Below are 19,672 nucleotides of genomic sequence, written 5' to 3'. Positions count from 1 at the left end.
ACTAAAAAACAACCTAGATGTCCCTCAACTGAAGAATGGGCAAAGAAAATGTGGTATATCTACATGATAGAATACTATTCAGCAACTAAAAACAAGGACATCATGAATTTTGCAGGCAAATGGATAAAACTTGAAGATACCATCCTAAGTGAGGTAACACAGTCCCAAAAGGACAAGTATGATATGTATTCACTGATAAATGGATATTAGCCATAAAACACAGGTACCATGTTACACTCCACACACCCAAAAGAAGCTAAAGAAGAAGGATAGAAGAGAGGATGCTCGAATCTCACTTAGAAGAGGGAATAAAATAGTCAGAGGAGGCAGATGGAGGGAAGAAATGGGGAGGCATTTGGGATCAGATGTGGAAAGGGACAGGAGAGATGGCCAGAAGGCCATGAGAATGAATGCAAATATGCAACTGATGAGGTTGAGGAGGTAGAGGGGCATCTTTGGGAAGAGACAGAAGCTTTGGATGAAGGAGGTACCTAAGAATTAATGGGAGTGACCTTAACTGTATCTCACAGTATTGGGGATATGCAACCTGAAGAGATACCACCTGTAGCTAGGCAGGAAGCTCAGTAAAGAGATAGGAACACCAAAGCACCTGCAAAACTTTCAACCCCAAAATTATCCTTTATATAGGAAATCCAGGGAAAGGGGATGGAGCAAAGACTGGGAGAATGGCCAACCAATAAGTGGCCTAACTTAAGACCCATTCCATGGGCAAGCACTGATCCCTGACACTTTTAATTATACTGTTATGCTTGAAAACAGGTGTCTAGCATGGCTGTCCTCTGAGAGGCTCCACCCAGAAGCTGAGTACCCTCCACTCAGAAAGATGTAGACATGTACATCTAAACAATGGGTGGAGCTTGGAGACTCTTAAAGAAGTTTAGGGAGAAGAATTGTAAGCCTAGAAGGGGATGGGAACTCCACAGGAAGACCAGCAGCGTCAACTAACCTGGACTCTTGGGGCTCTTAGAGGCTGAACCACCAACTAAAGAGGATACATGTGCTGGATCTAGGCCTCCCTGCACATCTGCTAAATATATGCAGCTTAATTTTCATTTGGGTTCCAAACTAATGGAGTAAGGGGCATCCAAAAGCTGTTGCCTGTCCGTGGATATGTTCTTCTATCTGGACTTCTTGTCTTACCGCAGTGGGAAAGAATTCACCGAATCCTTCAGAGACTTGATGTGATAGGATGAGGAGATAACCAGGAGACCCACCCGTCCTCTCAGAGGAGAAGGGAAGTGGGATGGGTTGACTGTAGGATGGTGGTGACTGGGTTGGGGACAATAGGCAGGATGTGAAATGAATAAATTAAAAATTTTAAAATGAAATGAATAATCCTCCCCCAAAGAATAAAGATCTAGAATTTTTAATCCAAAGGGAAGAAGACAAGGAAATATTTTCCAACATTATATTCCAAAGGCTGATTATCTGCAATTGCACAAAATAAGAGGCTCCGTATCTAATAAGTGTAATGAATTCACAGCTTACTTTGATAGTAATGTAGTTGTAGCATGAATCAATTCATTCTAACAAATCTTAATGTTTCAGCATATTCTTAAACTGTTCAAGCTCATAATTCCCATCTTGAAAAAAAAAAAGATTTCTTACTAAAGATCTCTTTCTGCAGAACTTAAGGTTACACATATACTTCTTATCCTATACCCCTTCCTTGGGCATTTTTCCTCTGTTTAAGGAGTTTATAAATCTACCCACCTTATCCCATTTACTGTGATACTGAAACTACTAATGAAGTGTGGAGGGGAGCCATTAACGCCCCCGCTTCTTTAAAGGTCTATACCAGAATGCCCTTGTGTGATCTCAGGTTCTCAGACATAGGTGCTTAAAGCTTACAACAAGAGGTATGGAATATCCATTCAGCCTGGCATTACGTTTTATAACCACCTCCAATATGAATTTACTTCTCAGAAATCCAAATGATCCTGGCCACCAAAGTTTACTGCAGACATAATCATCTGATATCATGTATCTATACCAACCAAAAATATCCTATTTCTAAATGAGAATTTTTTTTCACTTAAATATTCCTGGTTATTCTAGTTATGTTTCTACCTTTACCTTGTGTTTGAGTATGCTTATTCTAAAACTTATTTGAATGGATTTGCAAAGACTAAAAAGCAACGGTGTCATTGGGCAGAGTAGAGCCTGCCTCTATAATCTGCTGCTCAAGAGTTGGATTCAGAAAGACCCCGAGTTAGAGGTCAACTCAGCAACACAGTGAGTCTCTGAGTCAAAGGATACAAACAAAAGACAAAAAGTAATAGTAAACAAAACTGGAGAGAGAGGGAGGGGGAGGGGGAGGGGGAGAGGGGGAGAGAGAGCATTGCTTCACCACAATGACTCTTGAGACCCATAAAGACAACTGTAGAAAGTACTGTGTGCATACTTGGATCCTTCCATTGTATGTTTTAGGACCATCTATATTGTTCACAAGAAGATCAATGGCACAGTTCTATTTAATATGAACTATCCTCTTAAAAAAATATCATGGGCTAGGGGAGTCATGGGGCATATTTTATGACTTTGACTGCTTCGCCTCTCCAGATGCCCACTGAAGAGATGTTTTGGCTCAGGTTCACCTATCATGGCAGCATGAGCCCATGGGGACCCATGGAAGGTTGTAATGAGGGCTCCATTAACCACTTTCATTATTTCAGAAGGCCTAAGGGAATTACACATTCACCAATAATAAAGCTGCTGAAGCTAAAGTGTCAAATTACTTTGCTTTGGGGCAAAGTCTTATCAATTTCAAGTGAAAACTGGTATTACCTCATGCAGATGAGTGCCTCTGATTGGCAACTCTGTACGCATCTAATTAATAAAGTGTGAAATAAAAGGAAAATAGAATTGATTTGTTTGGACATTAAAATTTTTTCTAAGCATAGAGTTCCAGACATAGAAGGAAAGCATAGAGGACCGATGTACCTCAGGTGTTTAATGTCACTGGAATTTCTTTGCTAGTGTTGTGGATGGCAATATAAAACTAAAAGCTACATTCAGGTACAGGTGTAAGCAATATGCAGACACTATTTTTTTTCCACCATCATGGTAGCAATATTAGGCTTATATAAGTAAGTGCCCAAACTTAGATTCTAAACTAAGACATGAAGACTTTGAGACAGAAGGTTATCCACACATTATGGCCATGAAAACTCTTTGGTTAAAAGCCTATTTTATATTATAACAAAAATAACTCAGTGATGTTATCATTTGTAAAACCCAAGACATTAATATTTTCTTTAAACTTTTTGGTAAGATTTTTTAAAAACTAAACCCTCATGTTAGTAGCTTTCTAGAACAATATCTAAAATAAAGTCAGTATTAATAACTGACTTAAACTACAAGGCTTTCTTTCCACCCCCGAACATACGTCAAAATCCTGAGGCCACTCTTTTCTCCTAAATTAAACATGAATTAAACATAGCAGTAAAAATAACATCATCTATCAATAGTCTAAGAATTCAAGCTCTGCCTAAAATTAAGCTGTGAGCTCACCATTCTCAACATGAATCTGATGTCTCAGGGCACACCCAGCTTAGGCACAGGAACGCAGGCACCTGAGAGCTGCCAGGGACGTTTTCCGAGTCTTCTTCTTTTTTAAATCTTTGGAAATACTCTTGAGAGACTGGTAATGGACTAGCAAATCTGTGTGCATAGACACAAACTTTATATGACACCTACGTGAAGAAGCATACTGGTGTGTAATATAGTTGTGCCTGAGTAAAACTCCTCTTTCGTGGAGGAGAGCAAACCACAAGAGCTTTGGAGTATACACCTCTAAATAAAGTAAGAGAGGGCCATTGTTAATCTCACTACTATTTAAGAGTTAATGAGAGATTTGCACCTGTACAGCTGTTGTGGACTGAAGCTTGCTTGTGGAGTGAATGTGTTTCCTGCTTGAGACAGTTGTAAATGCCTTGAGTAAAAACACTGAGGACTGCTAATGGATAGGTTTATTTTAAAGCATGCCATCTGCTATCAATCATAGAGAAGTATAGGAAGCAAGTTTGGCTGGGCTCCCTCCTTGTGAGCCTGATAAAGACAGGGCTCCAGGACTCAGGAACATTGAGTCCTCCAGAGAATAAAACATCAAACCTACTCAGCAGCTCCACTAACAATAATAAAAATGCCTCTGCCTAAAGGTGACATTCTGAATTTACGATTATTTGTGTCTATAAAGTGTATTCTTTGGCTCCTGACTCATTCTGACTGTCTCACTCTGAGAACAATACATTAAGCCTGCCTGAAGTAAATGGAAATCCTATCCTTTTATTAAACCAGCAGCCAGTACCTGAGCTGATCTAATGCCTGTAGGAGAGCAGAAAGATTTTCTGCTCTAGTCTATGCTTTTTAAAAGACTTTATAAGAAAACTACAAATGAGATGCATATTAATATCCTAAAGGATAATCATGATATGGGCAAGTTTATGCTTCCAAGAAGACAAAACAAAACAAAATGAACTAAAATGTCAAATTAGACTAAACTTAACTAGTCTATTATGACGACACAAATGGAAAATTCCATATTACACAATATGTCACAGAAAAACAGAGAACGAGCCACTCAGGATGGTGTTCCTTATGCCATATGGACTAAGCATGTTTTCCCAGGGACAGACATTTCCTTGGAGATCTTCCAGCTGTGGAACCAATATTGTTTTCAAAAATGAACCCATAGTATTCCCTAAAAAATGCCGATTCTGGCTTACTAAAGTGCCTCCTGCTGAAGTCCTTGATGGATAAAATGAGTTGTGGTGGCCTTGGAACCTTCTATAGCTTATAATTGTTGATTCTGCCTCAAAATTGCAGCTTAACTTAATTCTACTGCTAGCCTAAAAAACTGGGTTGCGAGTGTTTAGGGAAAACCCACCTGGCCAGCAAACTCACGAGCCTAATTAAAGTTAATAGAGAAATTGAAAAAGGAAAGTGTTGCCTCAGTGGACTAAGAAGAAAGTCATACAGCAACAGAAATTTGAGGCAAGAACGTTTTTATGTCGCTATTTATTGGAAATATGTCCTCCTAAATACATGTATGAGGAATTATTTGACTTATTATATATAATGTGAATCCTGTTATAATTCAATAAATACTTTTCGCTTTTGAGCTAAACAAAATTGACTCAGGCTAAATGGTAAAGAATAAGAAAGTTGTAAGCTTTGGGACGAATAGCAGATCTGCTGTCTCTCAGCACTTGGCCAGGCTCTGTGACATTAAGAAACTCCTACCTTACCTTCCTAAAGAAGCCGTGTACAACATTCACTATGACTTCCAGGCAATCACAGAGTGACAAAAGGGAAGAATTCTTTGAACAAATGCAACAAAATATTTAAAAAATAGGAAAAGTAACAAAGAGTACAGCAATACAGCCTGGTTAGGGGTCCATGCCATATTTCCTCAAAAACAAAAGAGATAGAATGCACATAGGTTGTTAAAGTACAGATTCAGAAATATTTAAAGAACCCACCGAGACTTCATTATATTTTCTAGCACATTATAGGATCAAATGTTGAGACAGGTTATAAAACATTCCTGTAGCAGAAGGAAACCCTAGCAAGGTCTTCAGTGCCCCGACTGTGGTTACACACACAAAAGTCTGTGCTGACCATGCTAGTAATGCATCCGGAGGGGTTGTGAACAATGCCAGAACACAATCAGAGCATGGCTAATTGTGATGTACCTGGCTCATCAAGAAATCAGTAGTATCCTGTAAGAGCAGATTATCACAAGAGATAGGGACATTTGTGTTACTCAATCCTAACTTGTGAACTGAAGCCAGAAACAAGGCGAGCAATGCAACTCAACTTGGCAAAAATCTTCAATGTCAAACTAAATACTTTATGCTATAGAACAGGGTAGCTGTGTTGTTCCTGGTTACTTAACATTGCATGCCACATAGAAACACAGGTCTATAATTCTGAGAATCCTGAGACTATGTTTATAAATGTTACCAAAAGTCCTTGTGTTACATGTGTTACCTGTAGTGTAATGGCATGCCTCTCTGCCTACTTTCTATACTATTTTGGAAGATTTAGTCTTTTTCTGGGCTTTCTCCCTTCAGCACCAGATTGCCCATCCCTGGCAAATAGTTCAGTAGCACAGTAATGAAAAGTCGACTGCATATCAAAAAGAGAAATACCTGAAGATTAGCACAGTAATTTGTTTCTTTAAACCGGAATCACCTAATCTCTTTTCTTAAGAAAGCAGTGGCCCATGAATATAGTAAAAGAATTAAAACTACATTTATGAAGTGACTCCTAAAAGATTTTAATGTTTTTAATAAAAAAGGATGGATCATTAAAACATAGTTAATAAATATTATTCAGAACTCATTACCTTAAATAGTCCCTACTTAGGATTATAAATGTTCACTGTCTGAATTCTAAGGAGGTTATGATACCAGGTAGATATTATATGATGCTTTCATAGTTAATATTTGCAACATGAGATTTACTTGTTGGGAAAAGAAAGAGTTTAAAAGATAATAAATCTACTCTGCTGTTTCAACAGCTCTCATTTTTATCATACCATTTAAGGAAATATCCACATGAATTATTTAAATATAACTACCAATTCTAACTATATATAATTCTATACCATTAACAAAGTGTTCCAAGAGCATCATGCATTTATTAATTCAGCCAACAATTATTTATTGAATTTTTACAAGGTTTTGCACTGGGTGCAGAAGAATATCCTATTAAAGGAACCCTGAGCCACTGTGTTGTAAAACATTTTTGTTTATTTCCCTTGCAGTTTTTTATTAAGTAGTTTCAAATTCAGCAACCCATGTTAAAAGTCAGATGCACAAACAGCAGCACATTAAAAACAAGAGATCCAGCCAGTTATAGTCCCAAAATGTATAAGACTATTGCCCATGTCATATCAACTATTTTGAATTCAGAAGGTCAAGTAACCTACATGGTCAGGATCCTGGTGCCCACTTTGTAGATAAACATACAGACAACTTTTTATCAACAAGGAAGCCAGAAAGGTCTACTTTGTGGAAGGCAACAGATTGGGTGTAACTCTTCTGAATTCCTTACCCAAAACTTCCATCTAAAATGGTTTGACCGTACCCCCACCCCAAAATGCCAGCCACGTAATACAGAGCATATCAAATACACAACCTAAATGTGGACAAAGAAAGTATAGCACTCCAGTACAATCCATTGTACCAAATCAGGCTTTGGGTTAGGACTTATTAAAAAACTAATGATAACCTTGATAGGAAGGTTTAGAAAGCATTGGGAAGTCTCTGGGTCCTCTGTCCTGTCTGGTTTCTCTCTTGTGTCTTGTTGTGGTTTCTATTGCTGTAATAAAATACCATTACTAAAGCAATTCTGGGAGGAGAGAATTAATTTCAGCTTACAGGTCCTATCTATCACTGAGCAAAGTTAGGGAAGAAATTCAAGCCAGAAAACTGGAGTCAAAGCCTGAACCAGACGCTATGGAGGAACACTGTTTACTGATCTTCTCCTGATACCGTGCTCAGCCCACCTTCTTACACACCTCAGGACCATCTGCTTAGGCATGGAACAACACATAAAGAAGTACCCTCCCACATCAAACACTAATCAATAAAATGACCCACAGGCTTGCCTACAGGGTGACTTACTGGGACCATTCCTTCAGTTGACATTCCTCTTTCTCAAATGACTCCAGCAAATGTCAAGTTACCAAAAAACTACCTAGGACACTTTAACCCATGTCAACTTGACACTCAAACATACTACTAACATTACATTTCCTTTTCTATTTATCTCCAAACCTCTCATATTAGTATCAGTATCACAATGTAAGGAACATTCCAACTGCTAATAGTTCCCCAGTCTTTAAAAATTCAATCACTTTATCTAAAACCCCTTCATTATAACAAGGTCCTCCCCGCTTCCACACTGAATTGCTTACTAGTTTGAAGAACTTATTGGAAGTGGGCATTTTATATGACATGTATGGCTTTAAAATATTAAAAATGAACAAAAAAGGACAAAAATATGAAAAGGTTTATGTGGGTCTGTAAGGTATGTCTGTGAAAAGACATTGTAGTAGTTTTGACACTATGGCTATCACCTTTAAAACCATTTACCCAATAAAATGTTAAAACTGAAAAAAGGAAAGTGGAATATTTTTATAAATATCCAAACTTCCTTTCAGAGTTCAAAGCCTCTCCACAATAAGCTCAGGTAAAAATCAAAGATAAGTTACATACTTTTTCATTTCAAGAGGAAAGCACCAGGGCAGAGTTACATTCAAAACAGAGCAAAGCTAAAGACCAACAGTGGATACCTCAGTGACAGACTTCTTGGTCTCAGATCTGCTGATCCAGCACTCTGGCTCTGCCATGGACAGCACACACAGCTTCTCTCATAGGCTCAGGCCAACCACCCTTCACACCTGCTGCAGGTTTGAACATTGTCCCATGCTACTGCCATCTCCAAATTGCAGGGGTCTCTGTTGTACCTGGACTGTACCTTCACACATAGCCTCTACTGGGCTCAGTTCACTGGCTCTAACACTTCTCAGCTTCTCTTGATGACCCCTTCAAGGCTTCTACTCTGGTATTGCACCTTCATTAGCAGCAGATACCTGAAGCTAGAAACTGAAACAGAAGCCTTAGAAGAACATGGCTTACACTTACTCCCCAAGGCTTGCTCAGCCTGCTTTCTTATATTCCCAGGACCACCTGTCCAGGTGAGGTAGCACTGCCCATAAGCGGATGGGCCCTTCTACAATAATCACCATCCAAACAAATGTCCTACAGACCAATCTGCTGTGGGCATTTTCTCAACTGAGTTTTGCTCTTCCCAAATGACTCTGATTCGTGTCCAGTTGAACAAAACTCACCAGGACATCCTATTTTAAACTACAGTGTCTACACTGTATTTTGTGTTGTTTAAACTTAAAAACAATTCCAAAGTAGAGATATGGCATTTTAAAGTTCTCAACTTACTTTGCTAAAATGTCACTGAGAAGGATTGTGTTGATTCATTTTGCCACCAGGGTAAGTTGTGTTGTCTATTTCTGAATAAGGCAGTGGTATGTCTATATTGCTACACTAGACTCCCATCACCAAAGAAGTCATGGTACTTCCTAGGGAGCAACAAAAGAGTGAGTGTTACCTTCATTCTGCTCTGGCCTTCTCAGTCATGGTTCTTGAGTATGCATAAAAGCTTCAAACTAGGCACTCTGCCCATACCTCAGACATATATATTTGAACACACACAGGCCCCATAGTCATACATGTAAGATGAACTTTCTGATGACAGCCCGCAGACTCCCACTGACATGGACAATCAGAGAAGGGAGTACTTCCCTGAGACTCTTTGGTCATCAGCCAGCTGTCGAGAGTCCGTGGAGAGCTAACATGAGTGTTCAAGCAACCCTGCCTTGCTGAAAACTGTTTCTGAGGTGATAGAAGTATTCTATGGGTAGGCGGAAGAAGCCTTGCCTTTATCTCCTGGAGAAAGAAAACTTTTGCCAGGAAGTGAGGGATTTTTTCAAACCCCTACAACAACTGGAAGAGAAATGTGGTCATTTTGCCAGCGAGCACAAGGAACTCGGCCTGCTGTCAAAAGGCTCTCTGTCCAACCCGGGGCTGGATTCATGGTAACGAAAAATTCCCTCTTCAGCCACCTAAGTGCCTGTTGAATTAGGCACACAGCCAAGGTGAGATACAAACAGTCACTCGGGTGAAATGTCCGTTTTCATTTAGATCTCTGTGGCCCTTTCTCATGTCATGGGGAAAATATGCTTCCTTTGCTTGGATGTTTTTAGGACTCCTTGGTTGGAGGAGGAAGTCAGATCTGCTGCTCCAAAGGCATCCACTGGAGGCAAAGCCGCAGCTTTGCACAGTCAGAACCAGGCTGTCCTTGTCCTTAAGAAAAAAAAAAAAAGAAAGAAAAAGCTAAATTATTCCTCTCCCACTCCTACTCATGGTTTTGATGTTGAAAGAAACCTGTTGTGGTTTAAGTGACTCGGTCAGTTCTTCTGGGATTTTCCAAAGTTTCCTATAAAAAGAAATCTGTGGGAAATGAATGATTGCATAATCACTAACATATGTCAATTTCACTAAATCTGTTATCTTTTTGGTGTGTTTTGAATTGCACTGTCCTATCTTGAATTGCTATCACCTTAACAGTTCTGTCTTTTAAGTATTGATACATACATTGACAAAAAAAAAATCAAGCCAAGAAGTTGCTTTTTGTTCTTTTCATTTTATTTTTTGGTTTGTTTTGGTTTTGTTTGCATAGCAAATTAGAAAGACAGGATGGGGAAAGAGGCAATTACCCAGCCCAAGAAGTGCAATGCTGAAAACTCCAGCTTCCAGTTACCTGTGTACCTTTAATGATATTATCGCCAGGCTGACTTTGAAGGGGTAACTCTAGTTAATTACCTAAATTATTTGAATTATCTATTCATAGGTACCACAAAATGTATTCACTTTTACCTAAACTAATAATGCAACTGGACCCAGAAAATTAATAACTAAATAAACTAAATAAACACTGGAGGTAAAGTTTAGGGACAGGTTCCCGGTGTACGATCTTTCCTTCTTTAAATGACTTGTAAGAATTCTAAAGCCTAATGGTAAGAAGTAGAGAAAGAGCCTCAGGGTTAGAATGTGCTAGCTGCTCCTACAGCTTAACAATAATAATAATATTAGTATTAATAAAATAATCATTAATTCTTCCGACTTCCTTGACTGTTTCCACAGTCAGAGCAAAGGGAAGAGTCTAGTAGGTTCCACTGTTTGGGAAGACGAGCCTCGGTGAACACCCAGTAAACCAAGGCTCCACACCTCATCCAGATGGACTAAGGTTCATTTGTCCTCAACTCTGGCTGTATATTTAAATTGCCCGGAGCACTATAAAAGGACACATAAATCAGGCAGCAGGCATGAAGACAGGCATGGGTGCCTTATAAACGGTCCTTGAAACTCCAGCTTGAATAGGGAGTAATTTGTATGTTCCCCATTGCTTCTAGGACTTCCCTGCTTACACTAGACAGCACATATAAAATAGACTCTCTTGATAATAGACTAGGATATGATAGGTATTTTTAATTTTTCCTACTGTTCTATCATGGGGCCTGAAAAGCCTGATAAGGATTTTTTTTTGTTTTGTTTTTGTTTTTGTTTTGTTTTTGTTTCTTCTTTTTTTCTTTTTATTTTTTTTTCTTTTAATGAAAGGCCTCCAATTTTGTCTCTTTCACCCTGCCCGCACTTCCATACTGAAATACTGAAAGTCTATGAGAATATCTATTCATTCATTAAAGGACTCAGGAAAACAGCAGAAGTTAAGTGGCTTAAGAAAAAAAAAAATTCTGTCCACAAATATAAGAAAAAAGTCGCTAGCAGCTAACAAAAATTATCCAAGGTAATAAGTCAGATTTCAATAACAACTATTTTGTGAGAAAGTTACTGGCTTAGGAGATTAATAAACAATAAAAATACATTCTGATTTCCATGTGAAATTACATATTACATACTCACATTTAAAGTAGGGATTTGCTGCTGTTGTTCAGTCATGGTATAGTTATGTCTTGCTGAAATTTTCACATCTTATTTGTAGCATAAAAATAATTTGAAGTCAAAATTGCCCTTGAAATTTTTTTAAAGTGTCTCAGTAATACTAGTAAAAGTGAGTTTTTACAACAGTATGAAAAGAAGCATTTTGTCTATGTTTATACATTATATTAAGCAGCTTGGATTCTTGAGAACTACATTAAAAATATGAAAACAAATCTTAAAAACAAGATATACACTCAGCTTGACTAAATGTCCAAATCAACATGAAAAGTAGGAACACAGCAAGAATTGAAACCAAGGGGCATTGATTTGCTATTGTCTATTTCTCCCCACCTCTTTCAATTCTTCTATCACTTTGTTGTATTCTGCAAAGACTATAAAAGTTAAATTCATCTCATATAAAAGGAACTATAGCCATTTGATTATTGCTCATTGAGATATTGCTCACCTGATACATAGAAACATATATTGTAGTTCTTCAGATTTGCTCAGTTTTTGAAGATGTAGTAGTTGATGCTGAGAGAGGGAGACAGAAAGATAAAGTAACATGAAAATGGAAGAGAGATAGCATTTGCCAATATAGTATAAATATACAAACACATCTCAATAATCTAGAATTGAGATTGCAATAAAACTTACATTTAATAAAAACCAAAAATGAAGTTGTAAGTCAGCTAGTTAAGAGCACAAATAACAAAATTCATATTTAATAAAGACCATGGATTGAGTATGAACCAAAGAGCAACAGCACCAGTGCTGTAAACCTTTGAAGGGTATAAGAGGCTAGTGAAAAACAATTTACTTCAAATAGAGAAAATATTTTTTAGGAACCTTTTTAAAATGTATTTTATTTTATTTAAGTTTTGCATGTGTGCAGTTTACTTGGAGATGGTAACTTACCCCTTCTAAGATAATTACTCTTTTTATATATTTGAAGGCCAGGATTGGATGTCGCCTCACATAGCAGAAGTACTATCTCTAGTCTCTACCACTATCCATTTAGTGAACATACAGAGATGCTTGCTTTGTTGACTTGCCTGATGGAGGAAGGGAGTAGTGAGAGAGACCAAAGTAATCCTGGAATCAGGGATGGGACACATCTCTGAGATGAACTACAAACCTAGTGCAACAGAAGCTTCCAGGAATCCTTGAGAGTTACCCTAGCTAAGACTTCTAGAAATGGGGGGTACAAATCCTGGACCAGCCTGTAACCAGACAAGACTTCCAGTGAAGGGATTGGGGTACCAACCCAAACAAAACTTTCAACCTACAATTAGCCCTACCTACTAGGTGTGCTGAGGTAAAGATGGCACAGAAATTGTGGGGGTGGCCAACCAATAATAGGTCCAGTTTGAGACTCATGCCATGAGATTCCTCTCATGCCATCTCCTGACATTGGTCAGAAGGCCAGGAACCAGAAGCTGACCCAGGAAAGAATGAATCATGATGTCTGCTAGGTCCACTTGATTCATAATGTCTGTTAGTTTCATTATTTCTGTTTAGTTTTTGTCTGAATGTCCTGTCAATTGGTGAATGTTGGGCATTGAAGGCTCCCACTATTATTGTGTGGGGTTGGATGTGCAATTTAAGCTTTAGCAGTGCTTCTTTTACAAATGTAGATGCCCTTGTATTTGGGGCATATTGTCCAGAATTGAGATATCATCTTGGTAGACTTTTCTTTGATGACTATGAAATGTCCTTTCCTGTCTCTTTTGATTAAACTTGGTTGAAAGTCTGTTTTATTATATGATAGAATGGCTATTCCAGCTTGCTTCTAGGGTCTGTTTGTTTGGAAAACTTTTTCCAACCCTTTAGTCTGAGGTAATGTCTACCTTTATAGCTAAGGTGTGTTTCTTGTATGCACAAGAAGGATGAATCTTGTTTTCGCAGCCATTCTGTTAGCATTTGTCTTTTTTTTTGGGGGGGGGGTTATGTCCATTGACGGTGAGAGATATTAATGACCAGTGTTTGGTATTTCCTGTTATTTTGATATTGGTGGTGTTTCTGTGTGTGTGTGTGTGTGTGTGTGTGTGTGTGTGTGTGTGTGTGTGTGTGTGTATTTGCTGGAATGGAACTACTTATTTCCAGTGTTTTCCTTAATGAAGTTATTCTTCCTGACTTGAAATTTTCTTTCTAGTATTTTCTGTATGTAGGATAGATATTGCTTGAATTGGATTTGTCTTGAAATATCTTGTTTTTTCCATCTATGGTGACTGAGAGTTTTGCTGGGTATAGTAGTCTAGGTTAGCACCTGTGGTTTTTTTTAGAAGGAAGAATAAAATAGTCATAAGAGGCAGAGGAGAGGAGGGAACTGGGAAGGAAGGGTATGGGGAAAGGAATAGAGGCTCAGGATCAGGTGTGGGGAAAGCTAGATGACCATGAAAATCTACAACTAATGGAGATGATGAGGTGGGGGGACATCTTCAGGATGAGATAGAGACCAGAGATAAGGGAGGTGCCCAAGAATCAATGGGGTAACCTTAGCTATGACTCACTACATTGGGGATATGGAACCCAAAGTGTCCACCTTCTGTAGCCAGGCAGAATGATAAAGACACCAACATACGAACAAAACTTTCAACTGAAAGTTTGTCCTGTCTACAAGAAATGCAGACACAGGAGCTAGAGCAGAAACTAATGAAATGGCTAACCAATAACTGGCCAAACTTGAGACCCATCCCATGAGCAAACAATTGTCCCTGACACTATTAATGATACTCTGTTATGCTTGCAGACAGGAGCATGTTATCCTTGAGAGGATTCACCCCGCACCTGACTAAGATAAATATAGACACTCACAGCCAACAGAGGATGGAGCTTGGGGGCTCGTACAAAAGAATAAGAAGAAGGATTGCAGGCCCCAAAGGGGATAGGAACTCCACAGAAAGACCAACAGAATCAACTAACCTAGACCCTTGGGTCTCTCAGAGACTAAACCACCAACCAAAGAATATACATAGACTGGACCTAGGCTTCCCACACATATGTAGCAGATGTATAGCTTGGTCTTCATGTGAACCCTGAACAACTGGAGCCAGGGCTATCCCAAAAACTCTTGCCTGTCTGTTCTTCTAGCTGGGATGTCTTGTATGTCCTCAGTGGGAGAGGAAGTGCCTAGCCTCACTTAGACTTTATGTGCCAGAGTTGGGGTATACCCAGGGAAAACAACACCCACTCAGAGGAGAAGGGAAGGAAGGATGGGGGAAGGGTTGTGGGAGGAGGTGGCCATCAGGGGCCAGTGAGTGGGATGTAAAGAAAATAAGTTAAAAAAATAAATTTAAAAAGAATAGAAAAAAGAAAAAAATCAATGAAATGAATACTGATGATATTCTGATATACTCATAGAGTGGCATCTTGCTCAATTGCCATCAATGAGGCTTTGCCCAACAACTGATGGAAACAGATGCAGACTCACAGCCAAATTTAAAGTGGAGCTTGGGGAATCCCTTGGAAGAAGAGGAAGGAGGAGTGTAGAAGACAGAAGGGTCAAGAACACCACAATAAAGCTCACAGAAACAACAACTTGAGCTTGTATGTGCTCACAGAGACTGAATTTCCAACTAGAGAGCCTGCATGGGCCTGACCTAGACTCTTCTGCATGTATCTTACAGTTGTGTAGCTTGATCTTCTTGTTGGACTCCTCACAGTGGCAGCAAGAGTTGTCTGTTATTCTGTTATCTTTCTTTGGGACTCTTTTCTACCTACTGGATTGATTTGTCAAGCCTTAATAGAACCAGTACAGGGGAACGCCAGGGCCAAAAAAATGGGAATGGGTGAGTAGGGAAGTGGGGGGTGGGAGGGTATGGGGGACTTTTTAGATAGCATTGGAAACGTAATTGAGGAAAATATGTAATAAAAAATATTTTAAAAAAAAAGGAGGTACCCAGTCTTACTGCAACTTGATATGTCATGGCAGGTTGATATATATGGAGACCTGCCCTTTTCTGAAGAGAAATGGTAGAGTAAATTAGTGTGCTCTGTGTGAGTGTGTGTGTGTGTGTGTGTGTGTGTGTGTGTCTGTGTGTGTGTGTGTGTGTGTGTGTGTGTGTGTGTGTGTGTGTGTGTTGGAAGGGGAAGAGTAGAGGGAACAGAAACTGTGGCCAGGATTAAAATAATAAAAGTAAAATAGAAAACAGAAAAAAAAAATTGGTAACAACCTTTTTTTGTTGTTGTTGTTTTGGTTTGGTTTTTCAAGACAGGGTTTCTCTGTATAGCTCTGGCTGTCCTGGCACTCACTCTGTAGACCAGGCTGGCCTCGAAATCAGAAATCCACCTGCCTCTGCATACCAAGTGCTGGGATTAAAGGTTTGTGCCACCATGCCTATTTTTAAATAAAGTCATCTGTAATTCAAGAATCTTCTCACTATATGTAAGGATGTCTTATTTTCCCTAATCAATCAAATATTTCTAACATTATCTATCACCATATACAACTAATCAATCAAAACAGTATATAACCAATAAATGTAGATTATATAAAGTCATCCTAACTGTTCTAATAATCATATCTTAAAAACATAAAAAACAAGGAAATCAGTTGTAATAACTTTTTGTTTTTATAATATAGGTGTATAACACATATGAGGTTTTGCATTCTTTCATAAACTATAGAAGACATAACAGTCTGGCCATTTTCTAGGTTGCTTAAGTGAAGCAGTGGTCATATCCACAGAGGTGTTAAGAAAAATAAAATAAAATAAAATAAAATAAAATAAAATAAAATAAAATAAAATAAAATAAAATAAAATAAAGAGTTTAATTCTCAAGGAGGTCAGGGCAGAATGGCGAAATGAGGGCTGGGAGCCAGAAAAAACTCAGAAACTTTTGAAATGTGTATATAAAAAGAAAATGATGTGCAATTAAAAAAAAATCCCCAGACAACTTGGAAGTCACCCTCATTCATTTCCCAATTTTAGAGTTACAGTGGAGAAGAAGATCCTTCCAATGAGAACGGATAACCATTAGAGATTCTTCTACTCCCAGTACTCAATTATTACATGACCGAGAAGCTTAGCATGCTCCCAGCTCTCTCCTAAATCACCCCACATCATGCAACAGTCATTTTTCCAAATAAAAGTAAAAAACTGCATCTTTAAAGTCCATTCTAGCTAAATACATCCCGCTTGGCCCAAAGTGAAAATTGTATCTAGATTAATGATCAAAGTCTTCTAACCATGAGACAAATCTCTCTGGTCTCACTGTCTCTGATTCTGTGTGTGTGTGTGTGTGTGTGTGTGTGTGTGTGTGTGTGTGTGACTCTCTGTCTGTATCTGTCTATCTCTCTCTCTTAATTACTTTAAGTTGGACTTTTAACCTTTTGGATTGAAGTAGAGGAGTGGACTGTTAATGTTAAAACAGACAGAACCACAATTATATGTGAGTTAGTAGGTACATCTTCATGTGACTTGAATTTGTTTCCCACACATTTAATCTCCCATGGTAGAGGCTGTCATGAGCAGGGAAGTATTCCAGTAAATTGATCAATAGCCTGTGAATTCATATACTAGCATTATCTTCATTCTGCTCTATGACTTTATCCTTCTCATTCATGTTGACCTTGTAGCAACAGTAATCTTCACTCTTCAGGAATGTTCTGGTAAGAGTTTGAAACATCATTTAATGACTATGTTTTCAAAATATATTTGAATAAAATAATAAAAATCTCTAAAAGGTTTTGTTTTAAATTTCAGACACTTTTTTTTCCATTTTCAGATAAGAAGCATAATGACAGCAATGTTACTTTCCTAGTTGGTTCTCATGTTTTTTCATTAGTATGAAAACTCCTTAATTCAAAGATTAAGAGTTTAGGGGGCACACACTAGTTTTTATGGCTTTAATGCTTTAATTATTTCAAACACAAATTGAAAATTCAGACACCTAGTGCTATTTAAGTGATCTCAGGTTTTTGTGGCTTAATAAAAACATCTGTTTTGGTTTTTCAACCACAAAAGTGCATTTAATCTGTTCTTCCTTTGGTTGAACTTTTCACATCTGCTCGGCTCGATTCCCGAAAGCTAAAGACCAGTTCTTTTCCCAAAGTAGGAAGTCTACCTGCACAACTGTTGATCTAGCTCAAAGGGTCTGTTTTCTATACCAGCTGAAGCTTTCAAAAGAATAACAAAAATAAACTTTCTTCCCATGATGCACTGCTTATGTCCTTTGGCTTACATATCACAGTGTGGTCATTTTATGAACGCAACTCTGCCTGGAGTTTTGAACTAAGACAGCAAATTGTCAGACCCCACAAACCCAGGTACTTCTTTCATGTTCTAAGGTTTTTAATCATGGAAAAGAAATATACTCTATTAAGTTAATTGCTTGTGAAAAAAAGGTTGTACTATGGGTGCACAGTGGCTTACAGACCTCTGTGGTTTGTTTTGGACACGCATCTAATGCTTATCTGAGTCCCCTGGGTCCTGAAAAGTAGGCCGGAAATGTTGCAAGGACAATATTACCTCATGATTTTCCACAATTGTTTGCTGTTCCTGAGACCTCAGCTACATTTCTTCTTCTGTTTATGAGCAGTCCTAGGAAACAGCTATTATCGAAGAGTCTGAAACAAAAAAGAAAGAAAGAAAGAAAGAAAGAAAGAAAGAAAGAAAGAAAGAAAGAAAGAAAGAAAGAAAGAAAGAAAGAAACCAAAGTGCTGAAAAGAAACAAAATTTTTATCTCTTGTGAATTTGGAAAAGTTATTGAAGAAGATCAATACCTCAGTATCTACTTAGCCCAGGTGGAAGGACTAAGTCGCTATCAGCATTTACATGAGGTTAAACAAACATGAGTATTTTGAATTTATTTAGACAAGATGTAACTGATACCAAGTTAGTATAATTATTTTATTTTAGAAATTTATTTTAAGTATGTGAGATGTATATAATTACAAATGTTTCAGATACATGATTATGTAATTATATTTGGTCCTATTTCTAGGACAGAGTAACATGGTAACCTGTAATTATTAGGTGTTTAACCCATGTCTGATGAATGAAGCTTAATGAGGTAATATAATGGAGGGAGCCTGGTATACTATCTTTGTCTATGCAAACAAGATGAGTCCATGATTTGAATAATTTCCTAGTGTCTTATGTAAATAGGAGCTACCAATGGAGATGATTCAACCTAACTCATAAAATGATTGCCTACTACATGATATGTGAAAGCCACAGTAAGAAGTACAAGGATCGAAAAGAATTTTACAAGATTAAATGTAAGATTATGCACCTAACCCGCAAGAGACTGGAGGCTCCATGGATTTTAGAAGCCAGGTGGGGTGGAGGTGGGGTATCCACGTGGAGACAAAGTGGGCTGGGGAGGAGGGGTGGAATGTGGAGCAGTCAGAGGGTGGATGGAGGGCGGGGAATGGAATATGGAGTGTTAAAAATAAATTAAAAATACAAAAAAGTTTCAAAAAATATAACTGTGTAAATTGTGAAACAAGCCTTGAAAAATAATAGTTGAACACTGTTAGATTGAAAACAACATTCAAGGTATTTATTAAGGAAATAATCATCAAAATCATAATATTGGGAATTTTTGAAGGAGAAGGTTTAAAATAAAAGGAAAGCAAAAAATATAATTTTATAATCAAGCAAAATTTGTGTTTAGAAACTATAGGAGGAGAAACTGACAAGGAGTCTACAGTCAGGCAAAAAGGTGTGTAGGGGGGGGAGGGGGGGGAAGATGACCTAGATTTTTCAAATGAGATTTTCAAATAATTATCGCAAACTTAGGTTATCTGCAGCCTTTTTGGAGCAAAGAACCCCCATTGAAAAATGTGCTTTAACACATATGGGGTTAGTCTCAGATACATGCTCTCTTTTTAGTCCCAGCTTAAAAAGGCAATCATGATGAATAAGAAAGTCAGGTTTTCTGAATCTTAGATTCATTTCCAGTCTTGAAGATAAATCAGAGTTTTGTGGAAATCATGAAGAAAAATACACATCTTTTAGAAGAAAAGGAAATTCTAAGAAAGAGAAGTAGGAAAACCATTTGTGGAATTCTGTATGTCTGCATGCTCCAAATGGAATGCTATATTTATTTTTGTGACTTTGGCAACTTGCACAACTTCATACATGAACCATTGGTTAAGTGAGAGTAAGCATGGG

At 38.0% G+C, this 19,672-nt stretch overlaps 1 long non-coding RNA gene across 1 annotated transcript; it reads right to left on the bottom strand.

The window, feature by feature from the left end:
- Nucleotides 1-6,671: 6,671 nt before the first annotated feature.
- Nucleotides 6,672-18,387, bottom strand: Gm30848. Its single transcript, XR_374345.3, has 3 exons — nucleotides 18,023-18,387; nucleotides 12,016-12,083; nucleotides 6,672-9,914 (listed from the first exon to the last, which is right to left on the bottom strand). It is a non-coding gene; the product is annotated as a predicted gene, 30848 (long non-coding RNA).
- Between the last annotated feature and the right edge of the window lie 1,285 nt (nucleotides 18,388-19,672).

This window comes from Mus musculus, chromosome 2, assembly GCF_000001635.26.
Source record: "Mus musculus strain C57BL/6J chromosome 2, GRCm38.p6 C57BL/6J".
NCBI lineage: Eukaryota > Metazoa > Chordata > Mammalia > Rodentia > Muridae > Mus > Mus musculus.
Note: the sequence above shows the minus strand (reverse complement) of the source record. Positions and strands in the feature narration are given on the sequence as shown.